At 44.3% G+C, this 23,299-nt stretch overlaps 1 long non-coding RNA gene across 1 annotated transcript in view; it reads right to left on the bottom strand.

Annotated features, from left to right (window-relative positions):
* LOC143984417 (uncharacterized) overlaps nt 1-15,070 on the bottom strand; it is a 132,756-nt gene extending 117,686 nt beyond the window's left edge. The window contains exon 1 of the long non-coding RNA XR_013274844.1: nt 15,010-15,070. This is a non-coding gene — a long non-coding RNA (uncharacterized LOC143984417). The remainder of the gene's footprint in view (nt 1-15,009) is intronic.
* Between the last annotated feature and the right edge of the window lie 8,229 nt (nt 15,071-23,299).

Consider the following 23,299-nt stretch of genomic DNA (forward strand, 5'->3'; position numbering starts at 1 on the left):
CCCTCTCACACAGTTCTGTTCAAGAGAAAATGAATCTCTTTGCATTCAAGAAGTAACTGGCACCCATGAATCTACCTTACACAACACCCAGCATGCCTTGTAACCCACTCTACATAGAAGGATGTCAGCTATCCCTATCTCTGGAGGTTCTCATTAAACCAAAGGGACTTGGCTACACAAGCAAAATCCCATTAATTTACAGTAAATGGCCAATGTTCGAATCTGGGCTTTTTGTAGCCTAAAGCAAAATGTCCGAAGCTCAAAAAAGTACATGAGCTTCTTTTTTGGGTAGATTACAGGCGGTTTTCTGCTTTTTACATTGGTGACCTTTTGACCTGTGCAAAATCGCAGAAAAAAACATGGTAAAGGTCGCTGTAAAAACGTGCAACTTTCTGCCTGAAAACAAAATGATCAGGTATGAATGCAGCCTTAAAACAATCACAGACTGGCAGTAGCATTTTTCAAAATTTTTATTTGCTTCTGTTTGTATTTCAAATAAATAAAGAATTTAATTATTCTTGGAGGACAAAACTACTATAAAGCCCCTTTCACACATTGTTGGCAACCGGAGCTGATTAGGCAAATGCATAGACTGATGGTATAGAGGGATTCCAAAAAGCAACAGGTACACACTGGATTACAGGGGGATTCTCATATAAATGTTCCACCGATAAGAAAAGAAACTAAATATGGTGAAATATTGTGAGACTTCATTCAAAGAGCTGCGCATTAAGCGCTACTTACAGGATACAATGGAAAAACGAATATTCAGAAAAAACTTCCCGCGATCGCCACTCAGCTGGTGTGCATTTCACGGAGGCAGGAAATGGCATCAGTGATTAGACTGTAGACCGTAATTTACGTTGACGCGTTTCGCCCCTTCTCCATGGCGTCATCACAGACCTCACTTACTGTCAATAGAGAGTGACATTTATACAAGTTACAATGAGAGACTCCTCCTAAAAAGGTGAGGCAAAACGCCAATCATGATCAGAGTAAATAAGATCAATCTATATACTGCATCATGATGATGCAGGATATAGAGTGATCTTATTTTCTATGCATTTGCCTAATCAGCTCCGGTTGCCTGTTTGGTGAGTTCAGCTCAAAAAAGGGACATATTGTGTTGCACGTTTAGTATGCTGGACACTTTATTTATTCAATTTTGATGGACACTATATCATCATTATTTGTATATATGATGATACTTTAGGCACAATTATGATGGATATTCATTCTTTTCACTTTTGAGCATATTTATTTTGTCACTATTGCTAGCTGTTCTCATTGGTATAGCATTTTCTGAAGTTTTAGCACTTTTTTTTACAGCAGCTGCAAATTATTTTTATTTCACTTTATTTCTGTTGTGTGGATATTTTGCTTTTTATTTTGTTTTATTTATCACTCAAGCATCGGTTTTCTGTTTTATGAATGGAAAATAGGGCTTCCATCAGTCTGAATTTAGCTGAGCGCATGTCAGCAGACATGTCACCGTTGACATCCGTCACTCCATAGAACTGCATGGAGCATCCGTTCAGGTCTGCCTGAAAAACTGACAGGCAGGCCTGAATGGTCCGCATGTGTGAAAGGGGCCTAAGTTGTCACAAAAACAATGTACATATAGCACCCTCTCAATTAGGCTGCTAGGTAATTATTATTTTTTTTGGCTCCTTCTGTAATCAGTGGAAAAGAGATTGTTTGTTTTGGTCTGTTCAGGGTTTCACAGAATGGGAGTTAGATTTCTCCCCCTGCCTCTAGAAAAAGTTTCTACCTTAGGGAGGGAGATGACCAGCCTGAATATTGATCAGGGTTTAGCCAATCCCTGGGGAGGTGTGCCCAGATGGTGGCTGGGGAGCTGATAAATAGGCTGAAGCGATTGTCTTCCCCTGTGAGGGAATGGATGGGTGAGCATCAAGGGCCTGCCTGCCCTTGGAACACTTGTGGACTGGATGCTGGACTACTCTCCAAGGGGCTACACCTAATCCTGTTCCAGAATTTTGCAAGTACAGCCTCTATTCTATGCTGCAATTTAATTCATCCAGCCATGAATATACATACTGTTCCAGTCAGGCATTACCTGTGATACCTTGTGGCCTCCAGCAGTATGGATTCAGACTGTACCAGTCTGCTGCTGCTTGGGTTAAAAATCTCATGGCCCCCAGCTGTGAGATCTAGGCTGCTGTTGCTGAGTGGGAAGTGTCCTCTGCTAACTGTAATTAAAGCAGTAGTAAAGCCTGCTTTGTTATTTTTACCTACAGATACGCCTATAATAAGGCATACATAGTTACATATAGACACCAATCCATCCAGTTCAACCTGTCCTTATCCCTGTACATTGTACACTCACATTGGTCCCTACCCTCAAGGAGCCCACAATCCAAGGTCCCCATTCATATACTAGGGACAATTTTGGACAGAAGCCATTTGACCTACCAGCATGTCTTTGGAGTGTGGGAGGAAACCAGAGTACCTGAAGGAAACCCATGCAGGCACAGGGAGAACATGCAAACTCCAGGCAGGTAGTGTCGGGATACGAACCAGTGACCCTTTTTACTGTGAGGTGAGAGTGCTAACCACTACACCACTGTGCCGCCAACCTGCATACCTGTAGGTTAAATAATTATCTCCTTAACATGAAACGTTTAGGAGATATTCCCTGCATGCAGCCGCTGATGCCACTGGCGTCAGCACTTTGAAGGTGGGCCCTCCAGAGCTTCTTGGGTGAGAGTGACGTCAGCGCTGATCCAGCCACTCCCAGCGATGGGGCCCCCGAACCCAGAAGAAAGGCCGGGGGATGATGTCAGCCCTCTCAGAAGTGACTGTGTGCCGCTGGAAGGGCTTCATTCTAAAGGTAAGTGTTTCATAATGTGCTAGTATGCAATGCATACTAGCACATTATGCCATTGTCTTACAGGTTGTTTTTTTTTATTCTGCAGCAGTTTACAACAATTTTAGCATTTTGGAGTATCCCACTGTCCTTTCCTGTTTCAAGTTTCTGTCTGCAATAAATACTAAAAAGATATCCCTAGATTGTTTACTGAACTGAAGTGAATGGACTGTTGCTGTCTGAGATCTGAGAAATCTTCGATTTTTATAGGGTTAAGCTGGTGGGAGCAGAAGGTAGTAAACAGAAAAGGTAACTGATGGAAAAAAGTATGTAAAGGCCTATATTTAGTAAGGAGTGGGACCTCCTTTATTGACAATAACCTCAATTAAATACTTTCTGTAGCTGCTAATCAGACCAGCAGGTGTTTTAGCACCATTGCATAAATAAAACAGTTTTGCTTTTTTTTCTGAATTAATGTTGATTTACTACTGTGTTTTGCTTTGTTATTATGTTACATATAATTTCCAAATAGTTAACAGTTTAATTAATATTTAGAACCCCTGGCATTATCCTGTAGAATTTCCTTATAAAACTTGCAATTTGTTGGTCCCTTAGGGCCCATTCATACTTGTGCTTTGTGGCAAAGCATGCATTAATGTGCATTACTACAACACATGGCAGCACACCTGTGAGTTGCGGTGCCATTCATTGTAGATGTACAGTAGAGCCCAATGCATCGCAGTAAACAAAAATTCATATATGAATGTGCACTTTTTTCATCCATTGTGGTGCATTGGCAGCCCATAATGGGCTGCTTTAATGTAGCATACATTAAAGCGGGAGTTTCAGCGGTTTTTTTTTGTTGTTGTTTTTTTAAAGTCAGCAGCTACAAATACTGCAGCTGCTGACTTTCAAAATATAGACACTCACCTGCCCAGCGCACACACGATGTCGGCACCCAAAAGCCAATCTGTTGCTCGGCTCTCGGGTGCTGCCACCCCCATCTTCGCTATGGGAACCAGGAAGTGAAGCCTTGCAGCTTCACTTACAGGTTCCCTACTGCGCATGCGCAAGTTGCACTGCGCAATACGGACGGTCCCTGGGGAAGAGACAGGAAGTGGCATAAAATTCAGATTCTGCGGCTATCTATGCCTGGAAGTGGGTGCAAATACCTGCATTATACAGGTATACAGGTATCTGCACCCCCCTCCCCCCTGAAAGGTGCCAATTATGGCACCGGAGGGGGGAGGGTTCAGATGAGTGGAAGTTCCACTTTAGGGCGGAGCACCGCTTTAACTTGTGCCATATCGTGCATTAACATGTGTGCATTAACACACCGAAAAACACTTAACAATGACGCACGGGGCGGCACAGTGTGAAAGGCCTCTTAGCCCTTGTACACACAGTCGGACATTCCGACCGCAAAATCCGTCTGATTTTTTCCGATGCATTTTGTCCGAAACTGGTGTTGCATACACATGGTCGGACAAAGTTGATGGAAAATCCGATAGTTCGGAACACGATGACGTTCGTTCGTTACGACAGGACTACGTTCAAGCTAGTAGCCAATAGCTTTGGTCTTGTAAGTCCGATCAGATCATGTTGTCGGAAAATTTTATATCCAGCTCTCAAACGTTGTTGGTCGGACATACCGACAGAAAAAGTCAGATGGAGCCCACACATGGTCGGATTATCCGACAACACGGTCCGAATGGACATTTTCCGTCGGAATGTCCGACCGTGTGTACAGGGGCTAAGGGCCTGGAAGCTCTTGCAGCAAAAAACTGAACAGAGACATCTGATCTGTTCTGCTCTGATTCAGTAGGTGATCTGTCTTGTGTGAAAGGGGCCTAAAAGCTTATGATGGCCATACACGCTTTGATAATTGAGAAATCTGTCCCTATAGAAATAATCGATTTATAGTCGACAACCCATTACATTGATATGCCACACAGGAGGGAAGTGAATTTTCAACAATAATTAAAATACAATTATACAACTTATCTTACGATCGTAATATATTAATTGCATCTCTGTTTACACCATGTAATCTCATAATCTGATCGAAATATGATCATATTCATGAACAAATTATATTAGTGATGCCTATCGAAACAATCAATCATTTTCTGCCCTGACTGATCAACGCAGTTTGATGGAACTGAGCTATGGCTATTGTCTGCAGATTTGATAGTTTTGATCAAATCTCACAGCGGATAATAAAACAAAACAAAAAATTGAAGCATGTGTGGCCACCATTAGAAACACCTGTTTGTGTTGTTTTCTTTAAGACCCCTTTCACACCGGAGGCATTTTGCAGGCGCTATAGCGTTAACAATAGCGCCTGCAAACCGCTGCTCCATTCACTCCAGTGTGAAAGCCCGGGGGCTTTCACACTGGAGCTGTGCGCTGGCAGGATGTCAGAAAAAGGCCTGCCAGCAGCTTCTTTGGAGCGGTGAAGGGGCGGTCAACTCACAGCTCCTCCACCGCTCCTCTCCATTGAAATCAATGGGGCAGCGCTGCTATACCGGCGGCGTTTTGCGGGCAGATTTAACCCCTTTTCGGCGACCAGCGGGGGGGTAAAACTGCCCCGCTAACAGCCGAGTAGCGCCGCTAAAACAACGGTTACGCCCTAGGAGGCACAGTGTGAAAGGGCTCTAAGATTTTATTGCATGTGTTGTAGCATTGAAAAGGAATTTTCTCCAAAATGCTTATAGATAGAGAGATGAATGAGGGCTTGTTTTAGAGACATTTCACACCTGTACTTTGCCTTATTGCACTCAGTGCTTTACTGAAATCGCAAGGCAACATATTTGCTGTAGTGCAGTGTGTTGCTTTGCCATTCACTTTGAATAATATCCCAATGCACAGTTTTTTAGGGCACTTCAATTGTAACACACCACAGCACATAGATGTGCACAATCTGTGCACTGTGGTGTGTAACGCAATGCTTGAAAAACAAAAGCAACGCACCAGTGTGAACAGACCTTTAGGCTCCATGTCCACTATTGCAACCCCAAAGTCACGCGATTTACAGTGCATCTTTGCAATGCGATTTTTGATGCAATGTCATTTGACCAGTGAGAACACGTCACACCGAAGTTAGAACAAAGTAGTGCAAAAAACATTTTTTGCGTCGCTGCAACTTGAGTCGCACCAATAAGAACGAGGACCATTGAAATACATGGGTTTTGACTTGTCATGTAACTTCACATGTGTCAAGTCGCATAACTACTAACTGTAGTGGAAACAGAGCCTTAGGCTGGATTCACATATGAGCATACACACAGCGGGAGTCCGATGTGTCCTCGTTCACCGTTTCAGGTCTTTTCAGCCCAAATTCAGACCTGAAATGGACCAAAAGACACACTGTGCCACTGCAGAGATATGCGAACCAGCTCCATAGAGAGCCGGTCACAATCTCCTGCTATTGCAGCTGAATTCTTTTTTCAGCTGCCCCTCAACTCATCCAGTTTTGGCTTATGTGTACGTGTACACAGGTTCATTTAAAGCGGGTTTCCACCCTAAAGTGGAACTTCCGCTCATCAGAACCCTCCCCCCCTCCGGTGTCACAGTTGGCACCTTTCAGGGGGGTGCAGATACCTGTCCAAGACAGGTATTTTCACCCACTTCTGGGCATAGACTCTCACGGGAGTCTATGCTGTTTCCTGTCCCGCTGTTTCCTGTCCTGCCGTGCTGTCTCCACGCCAAATTTATAAAATAAAATTGGCGTGGGCTCCCCCTCGGAGAGCATAACAGGCCCTTAGGTCTGGTATAGATTTTAAGGGGAACCCCCTACGTCGAAAAAACGGCGTGGGGGTCCCCCCAGATCCATACCGGACCCTTATCCGAGCGCGCTACCCAGCCGGCCAGGAAAGGGGGTGGGGACGATCAAGCGCCCCCCCCCCTCTGAGCCGTACCAGGCCGCGTGCCCTCAAAATGGGGGGGTGCCTTGGGGAAGGGGGGCCGCACGGCCCCCCCACCCCAAAGCACCGTGTCCCCATGTTGATGAGGACAAGGGCCTCTTCCCGACAACCCTTCCCCAAAGCACCCCCCCATGTTGAGGGCACGCGGCCTGGTACGGCTCAGGGGGGGGGGGGCGCTCGCTCATCCCCACCCCCTTTCCTGGCCGACCGGGTAGCGTGCTCGGATAAGGGTTTGGTATGGATCTGGGGGGGGCCCCCACGCCGTTTTTTTTGGCGTAGGGGGTTCCCCTTAAAATCCATACCAGACCTAAGGGCCTGTTATGCTCTCGGAGGGGGAACCCACGCCAAATTTTTAAAATAAATTTGGCGTGGAGTTCCCCCTTGAGAGCTAATAATTCTGTGAGAGTCGCCTCCGTATAGACGGAGATCTGACTTGGAGGCGACCTCCATTGAAATCAATGGGTACCAGTCGCCTAGAAGTCAGATAGAAGTAGTACAGGAACCTTTTCTGAAGTCGTAGCGACTTCAGTAGTGTGCATTAAGACGTCTCTCATTCACTTACATTGATTTTTACATGTAGCGTGACTAGGGGTGACCCGAAGTCAGATCTGAGTCGCCCCTGTGTGAACCGGCTCTTAAGGAAGCTGCCAATAATTACTAAAGCAGAGCTCCATGCAAACCCAGTGTATTACCGTTGCTACAACCTGTTGCCCCAATTGCATCTGGGAACCTACTGTTGTCAGTGAGGACCGTGTTATTGTTGCCCGTGGCAACAAATTTGGTCACCGTTTGATCTCCATGTCAGTGAACTGTTCTTATGCTCAACATACATCTCAGCTGGGACATTTCCTTATATGCATTGTGTAAAAAGGCTGTTTGATACAGTCTTCTCTGATCCTCCCCTTGTTCCACTGTACCCAATCCATCTGCTGATAGTACAGAGACTTGGGGGTACTCTGCACCTGCTCTGTTTGGTGTATATTGCTAAAGATGTATATTTTTGGGGGGGAGGGTGCATGTGATCAGCACAGGGCCAATCGGCACTGTCCAGGCAAAGGGTCAGGGGTCATGCAGCTTCATAGGACAGTCAGAGGAGAAAGAAAACTCCTCCTACAAGCTTTAACCAGTGCTTGGCTGGACACTGATAGAAGTCACAAGACTGTTATATACTGCTGATGAGAAAGGCTTATATTTACTGAAGTAACTGCATTTCCATACAAAATGGATTTTATAACCACGGGCAAACCACTATTATTAGGACCACATCCCTTAATTGAATAGGTATAGGGAAATTTTATGGTATTTTTAAGGTGCAAAAGAAGGTAAAGTGATCTCAAAAGATAATGTAAAACGTTGTATTTAAAGACAAATAAAAAATAGTTTAAAACATTTTAAACTATTTTTTATTTGTCTTTAAATACAACTTTTTACATCATCTTTTGAGATCACTGTACTTTATTTTGCACCTTTAAAAATCCCATAAAATTTCCCTATAACTGAATTTTCATGTTCTGTGGGAGAGCAAATATAGTGAATGCAGGGTTTAATAACAGTTTATTGTTTAAAAAAAAAACAGTAATGACCATTTTCTAGGCTAATAGGCAAGAGATTATCAAATAAATGGGATGGGGACTGGACACTGCCCTGGGGGGACATGAAATAAAGCAAAAAATAAATAAAAGATTGCCTGGAGCAGAGATTGTAGTCCTGCTTAAAGTGAAAGATTGAAAAAATAATGACCCTGACTGTGCAATATCTACAACCTACTACAGCAACACGTGTGCTTTAAATTGCTGGCAAAATGACAAATCCCAGCAGCTTTGTTCTGTTTGTAAACAAATGGCTAAGGTCCTAAGCTCATCCCTAGTAATACAAAGCCCCAGGCTTCTATATATCTACCATGTCTCAAAGCAAAGTGAAAGAACAGGCTTCAGCTACAGTCCCTGCCCATTGGTAACTCCGTTCTAATGCATTTCACCTCTACACTTACGCCCAATCTGGGTTAAATGTGTCGGGGTGGAATGGGTGAGGACTGCAGTTGAAGTCTGTACTTTTGATTTATATACACAGGGTGCAGCCTGGGGCTTATATTGATCAAGTTACCATTTTTCTAGGTAAATATATTTCTAAGGCCCCTTTCACACTGGGGGGGTTTTCAGGCGCTACAGCGATAAAAATAGCGCCTTTGTAACGCCTGAAAAAAACAGCCCCTTTCACTCCAGTGTCAAAGCCGGAGGGCTTTGACACTGGAGCAGTGCGCTAGCAGGATGGTGAAAAAAGTCCTGCTAGCCCCATCTTTGGAGAGGTGAAAGGAGCGGTGTATTCACCGCTCCTACCAATTGAAATCAATGGGGCAGCGCGGCTATACCGCTGGCAGTGCCGCTGCAGCGGTGCTTTGTGGGCAGTTTTAACCCTTTTTCGGCCACTATCAGGAGTTAAAACCGCCTTGCTAGCATCTGCAGACCGCCGCTAAAATGGCGGTAAAGCGCCGCTAAAAATAGCGCCCACACCGCCCCAGTGTGAAATGGGCCTAAAGGTGCTACTGACATGAAATTTCCACCACATGTCGGTAACAGCCCATGCAATCCATACATACAAAGAAACCAAAACAAAGAACTTGAACACATGAGGAAAGGGAGGTGCAAAAAGGCATTGAAAGCCAAGACAGCAGCTGAAGTCTATCAGTAATTAGAAAGCAATCTTGCCGCTTGTCAGTGAAAATTAATATCAGCTGGTTAAGTCGCAACTAAGGGCCTACAAAAAGGGGTCTCATTACCAAGGTGTCACACAAAAAACATCTCATGATGGGTAAAAGCAAAGAGCTCTCTCAAGACCTTTCGTGACCTTATTGTTGCAAAACAAACTGAGGGCATTGGTTACAGAAGGATTTCTAAACTTCTGAATGTTCCAGTGAGCACTGTTGGGGCCATAATCCAAAAATGAAATGAACATAATTTCACCATAAACTAGCCATTACCAGATTTCTGACAGAGCAGTGAAAAAAATAATCTGAAGCGTTGGCCAAGAGCCAAGGACCACGTGGAGAGCTTCACAAATACCTGGAATTAGCAGGTACAATTGTTTCAAAGAAAACAATAAGTAATCTCAACCACCATGGCCTGTATGCAAGTTCACCACGCAAGACTCCATTACTGAAGAAAAAAGCATGTTGAAGCTAGCTCAAAGTTTGCTGCACAACATTTAGACAAGCTTGTGAAATACTGGGAGAATACAGTCTGGTCAGATGAGACCAAAATTGAACTCTGTGGATGCCACCACGTTTAGAGGTCAAATGATTCTGCACATTAACCCAAGAACACCATACCAACAGTGAAGTTTGGAGGTAGGAACATCATGGTGTGGGGCTATTTTTCGGCATATGGTACTGCCAAATTTCATATCGTTGAAGGAAAGGTGAATGGAAAAATGTACCAAGACATTCTTCATAAAAATCTGCTACCATCTACCAGGATGATGTACATGAAATGAGGGTGGACATTTCAGCAAGACAATGACCCCAAACACAAAGCCAAGAAAACTCTCAATTGGGTTCAAAGAAAGAAAATAAAGCTGCTAAAATGGACCAGCCAATCACCTGACATTATTCCAACAGAAAATCTATGGAAAGAACTAAAGATCAGAGTTGATAGAAGAGGCCCACGGAACCTTCATGATTTGAAGACTGTGTGGAAGAATGGACCAAAATCACACCTGAGCAATGCATGCCACTAGTTTCTCCATACAGGAGGCGTCTTGAAGCTGTCATTACCAACAAAGGATTTTGTACGAATTATTAAATACATTTCAGTACTTTTTCATAATTTTTTTTCCTGTGTCATTCCATTTTATTACACAACTTAATTTCTGAACGTATTTGTTTTGGTTTATTTGAATGTATGGATTGCATGGGTTGCCTCCGACATGTCATGTCAATAGCACCTTTCAAAATATATTTACCTAGAAAAATTGTGACATGTTCAATACTTATTTTAATATATATATATATATATATATATATATATATATATATATATATATATATAAATAAAACTAGAAGAGTTGCCCAGGAGGGCCAATTTATATGGCCATTGATCGGCCATGTAACAGTAGGACTACTTTTAAATAATAAGCTAAAAGCCCAGTCACTACTCCACTTGCGTTTATATGATGGTCAGATTATAACACCAGTTTTTTATCTGCTGTTATTCTGGTCTGGCAGCGATGCTGTTAACCCTAGCTCATTGGTGATTCCTGTGCAAGTCACATTAAAGAGGCTTTTACTGGAGGTCTAGCTGAAGGGTCTAGTAAAGTATTTGTCAGTGGTTCCTCGTAATAACTCAGCAAAAAGACATATATCACCAAAAAGCAGCTAGCTTAGTTGGAAAGGCAAAGAGCACCTAGCATTCAGCGTTTATGTTGTCCTTCTGTTTATTAAAAACGGATGGGAGCACTTGACAGAAAAATCAAACTTCTGGTCATGGCTCATTAATCTCTGTTGTACCTGTCAGATGTGTGTGTCTGGAGTTTTAACAAGGCTGTAAGATTTAGATTACTGCTGTGCCTTGAAATAGTATCCAATTTGTGTGTTTGATAGAAGAGCAATGCATATAGAAAAGAGTTGCTTTATGGCTTTTGGTTGCTGCTCTGTGCTGTTTTTGGAGATGTTATATGTTTCTATCTCTTTGATAAACATCTAATTATTTTACCACTACTTGTAATAGTATTTATGTGCAAATAAGTAATGACTAACGTGGCTCCAGACTTCATATTGGTACAACCTTTCAATAGATGCCCAGTGGTTCTGACCCACAGGAGGTTTTGTCCAAGTTTCTTTGTTAACCAGCTGAACTACGAAAATGTTCTTCTGTACACTAAATGTTAGTGCCTTCATCTCAAGAAAACAAACTCTTTTCTAAACTTGTCTTTACTTTTTTGTTGTTTTATAATTTCATAAAGAATATTCCCTTTGTTTCCCATGCCTGTGGCATAATGACATGAATTGAGGGGAAATCTCCCCAGAAGAAAACAGACAGCAATAAAACTTCAGTTCAAACCTGACTACAGAGAAACCTTGGTTTACGAGCATAATCCGTCCCAGGAGCATTTTTGTAATCTAAAGCATATCAAAGCGAGTTTCCCCATAGAAGTCAATGGAAACAAAGATAATTTGTTCCGCATTGACTTCTATTGCATGCAATGCCACATGTGGCCGCAGGTGGGGGGTGCTGGAGAGCCTCGTAAATACTTGGGGACAGCTCGGCTGAACTTGGAAAGCCTCGAAAACACTTGGGAGCAGGGTATTTCCGAGTGATTCAGAGTATTTCCGAACGGCCCCAAACCGTTCCGAGTGTCACTGGTGCCCCCACACCTCACACCTCTGGCCAAATGCGGTACTGCACACCCCATTCGTTTGAATTATGTCCATTTTGCGAAACAACCTTCGCAAACTGAGTCGGAATTAAAAAAATTGCTCGTCTTTCAAAAACGCTCGTTAACCGCATTACTCGTTAACCAAGGCTCCACTGTACATCCTATCTAAAACTGAAAGTGGAGTTGGACTTTTGTGCAATGAGAGACGTTTAATATATTTTATATTCAGTAAATGTTCTTTATGTTCAGTAATAAGGAAAGTCTACAGTATATGTGTATATCAACCTTTTGCCACATTTCAGGCTTCAAACATAAAAATATAACATTTTTATTTTTTGTGAAGAATCACCAACAAGTGGGACACAATTGTGAAGTGGAACGAAATCTATTGGATTTTTGAAACTTGTTTAACTACTAAAAAAATGAAAAGTGGGGCGTGCAAAATTATTCGGCCCCGTTGCGTTAATACTTTGTAGAGCCACCTTTTGCTGCGATTACAGCTGCAAGTCGCTTGGGGTATGTCTCTATCAGTTTTGCACGTCGAGAGACTGAAATTCTTGCCCATTCTTCCTTGCAAAACAGCTCGAGCTCAGTGAGGTTGGATGGAGAGCGTTTGTGAACAGCAGTTTTCAGCTCTTTCCACAGATTCTCGATTGGATTCAGGTCTGGACTTTGACTTGGCCATTCTAACACCTGGATACGTTTATTTGTGAACCATTCCTTTGTAGATTTTGCTGCATGTTTGGGATCATTGTCTTGTTGGAAGATAAATCTCCGTCCCAGGTCTCAGGTCTTTTGCAGACTCCAACAGGTTTTCACCCAGAATGGTCCTGTATTTGGCTGCAGCCATCTTCCCCTCAATTTTAACCATCTTCCCTGTCCCTGCTGAAGAAAAGCAGGCCCAAACCATGATGCTGCCACCACCATGTTTGACAGTGGGGATGGTGTGTTGAGGGTGATGAGCTGTGTTGCTTTTATGCCAAACATATCGTTTTGCATTGTGGGCAAAAAGTTAGATTTTGGTTTCATCTGACCAGAGCACCTTCTTCCACATGTTTTGGTGTGTCTCCCAGGTGGCTTGTGGCAAACTTTAGACGAGACTTTTTATGGATATCTTTGAGAAATGGCTTTCTTCTTGCCACTCTTCCATAAAGGCCAGATTTGTGCAGTGTACGACTGATTGTTGTCCTATGGACAGGCTCTCCCACCTCAGCTGTAGTTCTCTGCAGTTCATCCAGAGTGATCATGGGCCTCTTGGCTGCATCTCTGATCAGTCTTCTCCTTGTCTGAGCTGAAAGTTTAGAGGGACAGCCAGGTCTTGGTAGATTTGCAGTGGTCTGATACTCCTTCCATTTCAAAATGATCGCTTGCACAGGGCTCCTTGGGATGTTTAAAGCTTGGGAAATCTTTTTGTATCCAAATCCGGCTTTAAAATTCTCCACAACAGTATTTACGGACCTGCCTGGTGTGTTCCTTGGTCTTCATGATGCTCTCTGTGCTTTCAACAGAACCCTGAGACTATCACAGAGCAGGTGCATTTATACAGAGACTTGATTACACACTGGTGGATTCTATTTATCACCATCAGTCATTTAGGACAACATTGGATCATTCAGAGATCCTCACTGAACTTCTGGAGTGAGTTTGCTGCACTGAAAGTAAAGGGGCCGAATAATTTTACACGCGCCACTTTTCAGTTTTTTATTTGCTAAAAAGTTTAAAATATCCAATAGATTTCGTTCCACTTCACAATTGTGTCCCACTTGTTGGGGATTCTTCACAAAAAATAAAAAATGTATATCTTTGTGTTTGAAGCCTGAAATGTGTCAAAAGGTTGAAAAGTTCACAAGGCACTGTGTATGTGTATATATATATATATATATATATATATATATATATATATATATATATATATAGTATTTCATTTTAGTCTGGTAAAAAAGGAAATATTGCATAATAGGAATTTTGTACTCACCAAAAAATTATTTTCTTCAGGTCCACTGAGGTAACAGGCAAACAAAAAAACTTTAGACAAGCCCAGGGTAACCGATCCAGCTACCAGCATGCTTCAGTTTTGTAGCAAATCAGTACCAAGACATAATCATAAACGTAGAGGTTTGAGACCTGTTTTTCTCAAAGGACTTCAAGAAAAAAAATGTTTTTATGGTTGGGTACATAAACCCTATTTTTAGGGTTTCTAGGTTAATGCATTTCCAGATTCTTTGGTTTCGGCGGGTTATCTTTAGGTCCGACCCACTGGTCCTGTGTTATACAGTGCCTTGAAAAAGTATTCATAACCCTTAAAATGTTCCACATTTTATCATGTTACAACCAAAAATGTAAATGTATTTTATTGGGATTTTATGTGATAGACCAACACAAAGTGGCACATAATTGTGAAGTGGAGGCAAAATGATAAATGGCTTTCAAAATATTTTACAAATAAATACGTGAAAAGTGTGGCATGCATTTGTATTCAGTCCCCCTAAGTCAATACTTTGTAGAACCAACTTTCGCTGCAATTACAGCTATTTTTGGGGATGTCTCTACCAGCTTTGCACATCTAGAGAGTGACATTTTTGCCCATTCTTTGCAAAATAGCTCAAGCTCTGTCAAATTGGATGGAGAGCATCTGTGAACAGCAATTTTCAAGTCTTGCCACTGTGGGGAGATTAGCTCATGGGAATCTCCTTTTCTGAATGACAGTAAGCAAACAGGCACTTTCTTAAAAATCTGGCAGATGCCAGGTTTATTTGCAGGAGGTTTGCAAAGTAACGAGAAACAAACAGTAAATGAAATCCTTGCCGTCCGGCGCTAACTAAACAAATAGTCTCCTCTCTATACAGTGCGGGGCTGGTCCCTGTCACCTACAAAACATACACAAACCTTTTTTTAGTCCAACAGCCAGAGCTCCTTTCACTCACGTTCCTTCCTGAGTCTCAAAACTATAGGTCCAGCTAACTGTGGACTCCAGTGGACCCGAACATCCGGACCGGAACCCAGCCTGCCACAGAGGCTGGAAAAACCAGGCCGGATTCCGGTTTAGTCCCTTACAATGGAACGAATGCGAGGTGAAATGTACCTATTAACGTGTATCATAGCGTCACACCACATATTCTTAATTGGATTTAGGTCTGGATTGGGCCATTATAACACAATGACACACTTTGATCTAAACCATTCCATTGTAGCTCTGGCTGTAGGTTTAGAGTTGTTGTCCTGCTGGAAGGTGAACCTCCACCCCAGTCTCAAGTCTTTTGCAGACTCTAACAGGTTTTCTTCTAATGCCACGTACACACGACCGGACTTTCCGGCAGACTAGGTCCATCAGATTTTCCAAACGAACGGAGTTGCCCACACACAAACGGACTAAGTCCGTTCCTAAGTTTGTTTGTTTTTGAACGTGATGACATAAATGGGACTAAACAAGGATGTTTAATAGCCAGTAACCAATAGCTTCCCTTGCTTTGTATTTAGTCCATCGGACCAGCACACAGACAAACGGTTTTCCCGATTTGAGTCCGTCGGATAGATTTGAAACATGTTCTATTTCTGGGTTGTTTGGATTTTTTTCCCGAAAAATGATCAGTTTAGCCCACACACAATCCGATTCTCCGACAGACTAATCCCTTCAGACCTAGTCTGCTGGAAAGTCTGGTCGTGTGTACGTGGCATAAGATTGCCCTGTATTTGGCTCAATCCATCTTCCTATCAACTCTGACCAGCTTCCCTGTCCCTGCTGAAGATAACCATCCCCACAACATGATGCTGATACCACTATGTTTCTAGGTGGGGATGTTGTGTTATGGGTGATATGCAGTGTTCGTTTTCCACCGCACATAGCGTTTTCTTTTAGGACAAAAAGTAACATTTTGGTCTCATTTAACAAGAGTACCTTCTTCCACATGTTTGCTGTGTTCCCCAAATGGCTTCTCACATACTGAAAACAGGACTTCTTATGGCTTTCTTTACACAATAGCTTTCTTCTTGCCACTCTTCTATAAAGGTCAGATTTGTGGATCTCACCACTAATAGTTGTCCTGTGGAGAGATTCTCCCACCTGAGCTGTGGATCTCTCCAGCTCCTCCAGAGTAACCATGGGCCTCTAATTAATAATCTCCTTGAAGTTTGCAGTTGTACCATACTCTTTCCATTTTCAGATAATGGATTGAACAGTGCTCCGTGAGATGTTTAAAGCTTGGGATATTTTTTTTATAACCTAACCCTGTTTTAAACTTCTCCACAACCTTATCCCTGACCTGTCTGGTGTGTTCCCTGGCCTTCATGATGCTGTTTGTTTGCTAAGGTTCTCTAACAAACCTCTCAGGGCTTCGCAGAACAGCTGTATTTATACTGAGATTAAATTACACACAGGTGGGCTCTATTTATGAATTAGGTGACTTCTAAAGGCAATTGGTTCCACTATATTTTAGTTAGGCATAATAGAGTAAAGGGGGCTGAATACAAATGCATACCACACTTTTCACATATTTATTTGTAAAAAATAGTGGAAACTATTTATCATTTTCCTTCCACTTCACAATTATGTGCCACTTTGTGTTGGTCTATTATAGGGGTAGGCAACCCCCAACACCAGTGGCACAAGCGGCACTCAAAGCCTCTTTTGCCGGCACTCGGCTCCCTCCCCATCAGCAGAGCAGTGCAGGGAAGTGTCAGTGAGACACTAATGCATTCCAATTTCAGAATTCCCCACACCGCACCTGCACTGAGGGGGAGACACTGTGCCCCCACAAATTGTAAAATATTTTAAAACATTGTTTGGTTCTCTAACTTTACTGTACCTGCAATTGCCAGCTTTTATAATGGGGAAGAGATTGGGCGCAGTTTTGGTGGGGGGGGGGTCCCTTTTTTCAGGAGGAGGATTGTCACTGGAAACTGCTAAAGCCAATCACAAATCACAATCCTGCCAGCCCCGTCCACTATCTGGAGGAAGACTATTCGCTTGGTTGCCACTACCAGTCTCAGAAAGAAGGGATTTCACAGTGATTGAGAGAACCACAATCAGGTGACAGTTTGTGGAATTACTGTTGAGCTTCTGGGAACTTTGTTGAAATTATTCCTGAACCTTTGCATCACTTACTACTGAAGCCCGTGCTCTCTGTGTCCCTTTTAAGCCAGGGCCAGTATTCAGCACAATGAAAACCACACCCAACTTTTTCTCAGCTGTGGGGGGGGGGGGGGGGCCCTCGGCCTCATCTTATGATCCTTCACACAGGCCCCCTGCTTTCAGAAAATGCTCCTGACTTGAGCTCATCATTGCGCATCCATTCCAGATGTTTGTATGTGACATCACATACAAGCACATGAAATGGATGCGAGAGTTGGATCTGCAGGATGAGTGTGCCAGGCAGGGCCGCTGTTAAAAATCATGGGGCCCCGTACAGTCTACCTGGCGGGGCCCCCCACACAGCAGGGAAAAGACTTTCACTCTGGGCACGGTGAATACCCACAATATTTTAGATATGTGGGAGAGCAGTATGCAGTATGGCCAACTTTATGCTCAGAGCCCGGGCCCAGTCTCTACCTCCACCTAACATCCCCCGACTTCACAAGTACCTGGTCCTGCTGGCTTCTTTTATCTGGGGTCCTCATGCAGTGCTTCTCTTGGGGTGGGGGGATTGGATCCTCTGGATCTGGGAGCGTGGGGACCGGCCAGAAGCTGAGCTCCTCTAAAACCTCTGCTCCTTCCACCTGGGCACGAAGTTGGACAGCCGGAAGCAGAAAGCAAAGTATTTAAACACTTTCGGGAGTAATCTGCAGCCGTATGTCCAGACAATTACATTACACAAGTCCCGGCCAGCGTATTGATATAGAAGAGACTGGGACTTGTGTAATGTACTGTATGTAATAGTCTGGACATACGGCTGCAGATTACTCCCAAAAGTGTTTAAATAATTAGCTTTCTGCTTCCTCCCACGCACACTACATGGGACCCTAGCTCAGGATTAGTATAGTCCCTATAATGTGGGAGTCCCCCCCTCTGCCTCTGGGCCCCCCTACAGGGCAGGGCCCAGTACAGGAGGGCTGGTGGTCCCCCCCTATCAGCGGCCCTGGTGCCAGGACAGATAGATGTAGAACAAAAATAGCCTTGCTGGAGATAAATGTTAGTTTTGCATGTGTGCGCTGTAATATTTTTGTTCTGTTGTATAGTCTTATGGCAGCACCATCTTTATGCATTTTTTTAGGGTGTGCCCCCAAATATCTTGTTTGTCTATTGTATGGATTGCTGAATGCCGCCGAAAGCTGCCAAGATCAGCCGAAGGCGCCCGAAAGCTGGTGAGAATGGCCAAAAGCTGGTGAGAATGGCCGAAAGCTGGTGAGAATAGCCGAAGGTGGCCGAAAGCCGCCGAGAAGGGCCAAAGGCGGCAGAAAGCCACCCAGAGGCTCACAAGGTGCCGAGATCGGCCGGAAGCTGCAAGCTGGCGAGAATGGCCGAAGGTGGCCGAAAGCTGCTGAGAATGGCCGAAGGGGGCTGAAAGCCGCCCAGAGTCTCACAAAGGCAGGGGATCGGCGTATAACACGCACCCGTGATTTCCCCGATTTTAAGGGGAAAAAAGTGTGCGTGTTATACGCCGATAAATACGGTATATAATATAGTAGCAGAGCATCCCAGAGAGAGCCAGAAGAAGTCCTGTTCGGGGGTTTATACGTCTCCCAGGCTCTTCTCATACACGTTCCAGGATCTCTGATCCAGGATCCAGTTTGGATCTTGGTCTTCTCCCCAGGTCAATTTAAAATCACCTGTGACAACACTGGTCTGTGAGAGCAAAAGGTTGGTAAAAAGCTGTGTCTGTGGAAGCTGACAAGCTGTAGGCTTGCTCAGCCTGGTAGTTAGGGCCTGTACATATTGTGTAGTTAGTGCCACACACTCACGTACGTTTTGCCTTGCATTTCTATTTTAAACTGAATGGGTTGTTTTATAAGGTTAGGGTTAAGGTGCGAATTACCAATTCTTAGATGCGGGGCTGCATTTGTTTTCTATTTTAGGCTTTCCTTCCTTTATTTTCACCTAGTAATCCAGCCAGTAAGACAAACCATTTACTGCTGAAAGGGGTGCTTACAATGCTCAGCTTTGTTTCATTGATGTAAAACCTTAAATCCAAAAGAGGAAAAAAAAAACCTGTTGCTGTAACTACTTAAAAAGTGTGATCTGCAGCTTGGCTTCAATTTGTTAGTGTATCTTAAATCTGCTAATGCATCTAATACTACCCTCCCCCAGATTAACAATGTTGAAGTATTTTACTGTTCTGATCCTTAGATGAAAACAGAGAGGGGGGGAGCATAAAAAAGAAAACTAGAGCAGCCACCCCTTAACACCTATTCTGACTAACCTGTGTAAGAAAGGTCTGTATACTTACCTATATTTGGGCTGATTGATCTCTTCCAAGTCAGTCAGCACCTGCAGAGGAAAGGAGAGAGTGCTCAATAATAGTTGGTAATGCCCGAAAGCTTTAATGTCACCCAAAAGCTCCTCTTGCTCATCCATTGTCGGCGATCCCTTCAAAGATGTGACCGGACAGGACTGAAAACAGTTAAGTTTACAGATCTTTCTTACACAGGTTAGTTAGAATAGGTGTTCGGGGGGCAATGTTTTTAGGAGTAGTTGGGTTTTGCCTGGAATTCTACTCAAACAAAAAAAGACCCTGATAATCTAGTAGATCCCACACAGTGTCCACCAGGAGTCTTACAAAGTCAATATGCCACATCTGCCTGGGCAAGTCCAACACACACCCATTAATGTCTAAACCACTGGCAAGAAAAGTGATTAAAACCCTAAGTGAAAAATTTCAAAATTGGGCCCAAAGTGTCCATATTTTGTGTGGCCACCTTTATTTCTCTTTCATTCAACGCACACAGCAGCTCTTCTTGACCTTAGGGTTATATCGCCCCTTTAGGAGAGGACTAGGCAGAAAGTGTTAAAAACAGCAACACTTGCACAGTACAGTCCAGGGGGTGGTCCTACTGCCTATAACCCCTCACACTGCATCCAGAAGCTTAGTTTTTTTTCTGCCTAGTGTAGGAAATGGACCTGGTTCTCGGGAATTTTATTATTTTTTTCTGCATTTTTGAGTCCGGTGATCTACAATCAACAGCCGGGTTGGGTGACAGGCTGGATAAGATAGATCTGGTAGTCTCCCCAGCTTGGCCATTGAGCGTGAGCAGGCCCTAGCTACGCGCTGGGTCAGCCACGACATGCCAGATCTAATCCAGGGGCGGACGATGAGCTATATGCGCTGGGGCACACATATGACCGGGCTACTGCTGTCTGTGTCACAGTGTGCCATGGCCGATAGCCAGCCTGTACTGCTCGGGTGATGGGTCTGTGCTTGGAATGCATCCAGCAGTCCCTGCAGGAAGGGGAACTATGATTCCACCTGTCTCGGCAGGATGGAACAGCTGGGCATTTCCTGGGAGGTCGACTAAGGGGTCTCTCACTCTCCCTTTCTTCTCTCCCTGTCCATTCCCTCCTCCCCATGCTATGGGCCGCTGTGAGACTGGGCACATGGGGGTGTGGTGCACGTACCTGGCCGGAGGTCCTCTGAGGGGGTTCTGGGTCCTGGCAGGGGGCTGCGCTGGATGTTGAGGGTCTGCTCATCCTCTCCCCTGTTTCTGGGCCATGGTGGGGTGTTTGTGCTGCGTTTGACATGTGGGGAGGTCGCCGCATGCTCCACGGCCATTTTCCTGGGGCCGCGGCCATTTTTTTGTAGCCACAGCCAGTTTTTTGCCTTTCAGCCAATTTCTAAAAGTTCGGTGGCCATTTTCTCTGCACCCTCAGATTCTTTTGATGAGGCGGCCATTTTCTAGTAACCTCAGGTAGTTTTTCCTCTAGTGCTGGCTGCTTGTTACCTTCTAGAATGGTGCGCTTTTCACACAGACACCTTGTGGATGACACAGGGAGAGCAGGCAGCAGCAGCACAGCATGGTACCTGAGTCAGGGAGGTGAGTCCTGCGGGGGGGGCCCCTCAGTCTGTGGCAGCTAGGAGGGTGGACATTTTGTGTGACTTGCCTTAGGTCCCTAAGTGGCGACAAGCGAGTGTTTGTCAGCATGACATAGGAAGCTGGTGCTTCTTCCCCAGACATCCCTGTATTGCAACTGGTTCCCCTGCACCTGTGGTGCCTATGGACGCTCTGTCGGCGGTCCTGGAGGCCTTTGTTGCCAGAGTGGAAGCAGCATGCGGGCACAGGGGGAGGTAAAAAAATGCATAAAAACACCCCAATGTCCTTGGAGACGAAACGCGTCGGGAGTACCTCACTGCTGCCATTTTTATGAGAAAGCACTTTATCTAAAGATCAAATGTAAGTTTGATACTTTTTAATAAGTTTATAGTTTGTTACGGAATTATGCTATTTTCGGTTCCATTCCTTTGTCCTGTATGCTCTTCTCGTGGAGCGTCATCCGTTCTTTGATTGGAAGATACCAGTTTCAGATGATTTGACCTTGGATGACTTTTCACACCAACCAGTTCCACGCTTCATGGTTTCCTTGAGGGCCCCATAGCCGTTGCAAATCAAAGCTCTATAGACCCTCCGGACATATGTTCGTTTGGGTCATAGGCGTTCGGTAAGCCTAAATCTATACTGGGTGGTGGTGCTCACACAAAGGTGTATTTTGCACATGGTTGGATACTTTTTGAAGATATATTGTCACTATTCTTCACAACAACGGAGACTATTTGATGGCCCCCTATGCAGATATTACATTGATATTCACTTGAGGACTGTAAATCTGTTTTGGCACAATTTTTATGTATATTTTGCATATATATGCACAATTAATGTAATTATCATTTGTATAATAGGGTAAATAAGCATAAGTGTATACACTTAGAAAAGAGTTCTTTTTCCTCACATTTATTCATTTATTTTTCACTTATTAGCGCAACACTTTTCTTTAATATATTGATAATACTAGAAACTTCCACTTTTAGTGCGTTTGCGGCTGGTTTGGTTTAGATAGCGCAGTGCTTTTTTCTATTTAAATTATACATTTCTGGAGGTAAAAAAATGCCCCCTCCCCCCACTGTCTTCTGGGGAAAGCTCTGATTCAGACTCGGGCCCTGCTGTGACAGGCGGCCCCTGTTCTGATGTATTGGAGGATGCGGACCAGGACCGTTCAGACAGTGAGGATGACTCTGTGTCTGGGTCAGCGCAGGAAAAAGGTGCTGGTAGGAGCACTTATTACAGCGGTGTGGGATACCCTAAAGATGGAGGCTGCGGCGGGGGCATCTACAGAGGTGTCGGTCCCTTTCGGGTCCCACAAGCCGGCCCGTACAGCTAAGGTGTTTCCTTACCCAACTTATTTTGATAAGTTTATTTACAAGGAGTGGGGAAAACCGCAGCGGGCCTTTTCAGTCCTGAAGCGCATGGCGGTGTGTTACCCCTTTAGTAGAGTTTCCTGATGAAATGGACATCTCCTCCAATTGTTGACCCTCCCCGGTATCCAGGTTAAATAAGTTAACCACGATTCTGGTGGAAGGGACTCCTGCTTTCAAGGACCCTGCCGACAGAAGGGCAGAGGTGGTTGCCAGTTCTATGTTTACAGTGGTGGGGTTAGCATTGCTGTCAGTGTTAGCCATGGCCCTGGTGTCACAGACCCTTACTGAATGGGCAAAATTGTTGCACTGTGAGTTGGAGAAGCCACAGGCTTCCCGGTCTGAGTGGAGCTGGTGGACCAGTTGGTGCAGGGCCTTAAGTATCTCTGTGATGCGGCCTTAGATACGGCCCCCTTGCTCTCTAGAGCCTCTGTATCAGCAGTAGTGCTACGTCGCCTGATTTGGCTAAAATGCAGGTCTGCGGACCAGGCATCTAAGAAAGCACTGGCGGACTTGCCCTTCCAGGGAGAGAGGCTATTTGGAGCCTTGCTGGATGACATTATTAAGAATGTTACTGGGGGTAAGAGTACGTTGCTCCCACAGTTGCTGTTGGCAAGGGCCCTCCTTTTCTGTTCAGAAGCACATCTGTTACCGCATGAAGTTTTGCCCCCGCTCGACTCTCGGGTAGGGGGATTGCCTTCGGGAGTTTGCAACCCGGTGGACCTCCCTACTTTCCAACCAGTGGGTCTGTGAACTGGTTTTATCAGGATACAAGATAGTTTCTTTCTTGTATGCCAAACAGATTTTTTCCCTCCAGCCTTCATCTTCTTCCGGATCGTCGC

The sequence above is a fragment of the Lithobates pipiens genome, unplaced genomic scaffold (genome assembly GCF_037356315.1).
Source record: "Lithobates pipiens isolate NorthernLeopardFrog02 unplaced genomic scaffold, aLitPip1_a1.2 Scaffold_16, whole genome shotgun sequence".
Classification (NCBI taxonomy): domain Eukaryota; kingdom Metazoa; phylum Chordata; class Amphibia; order Anura; family Ranidae; genus Lithobates; species Lithobates pipiens.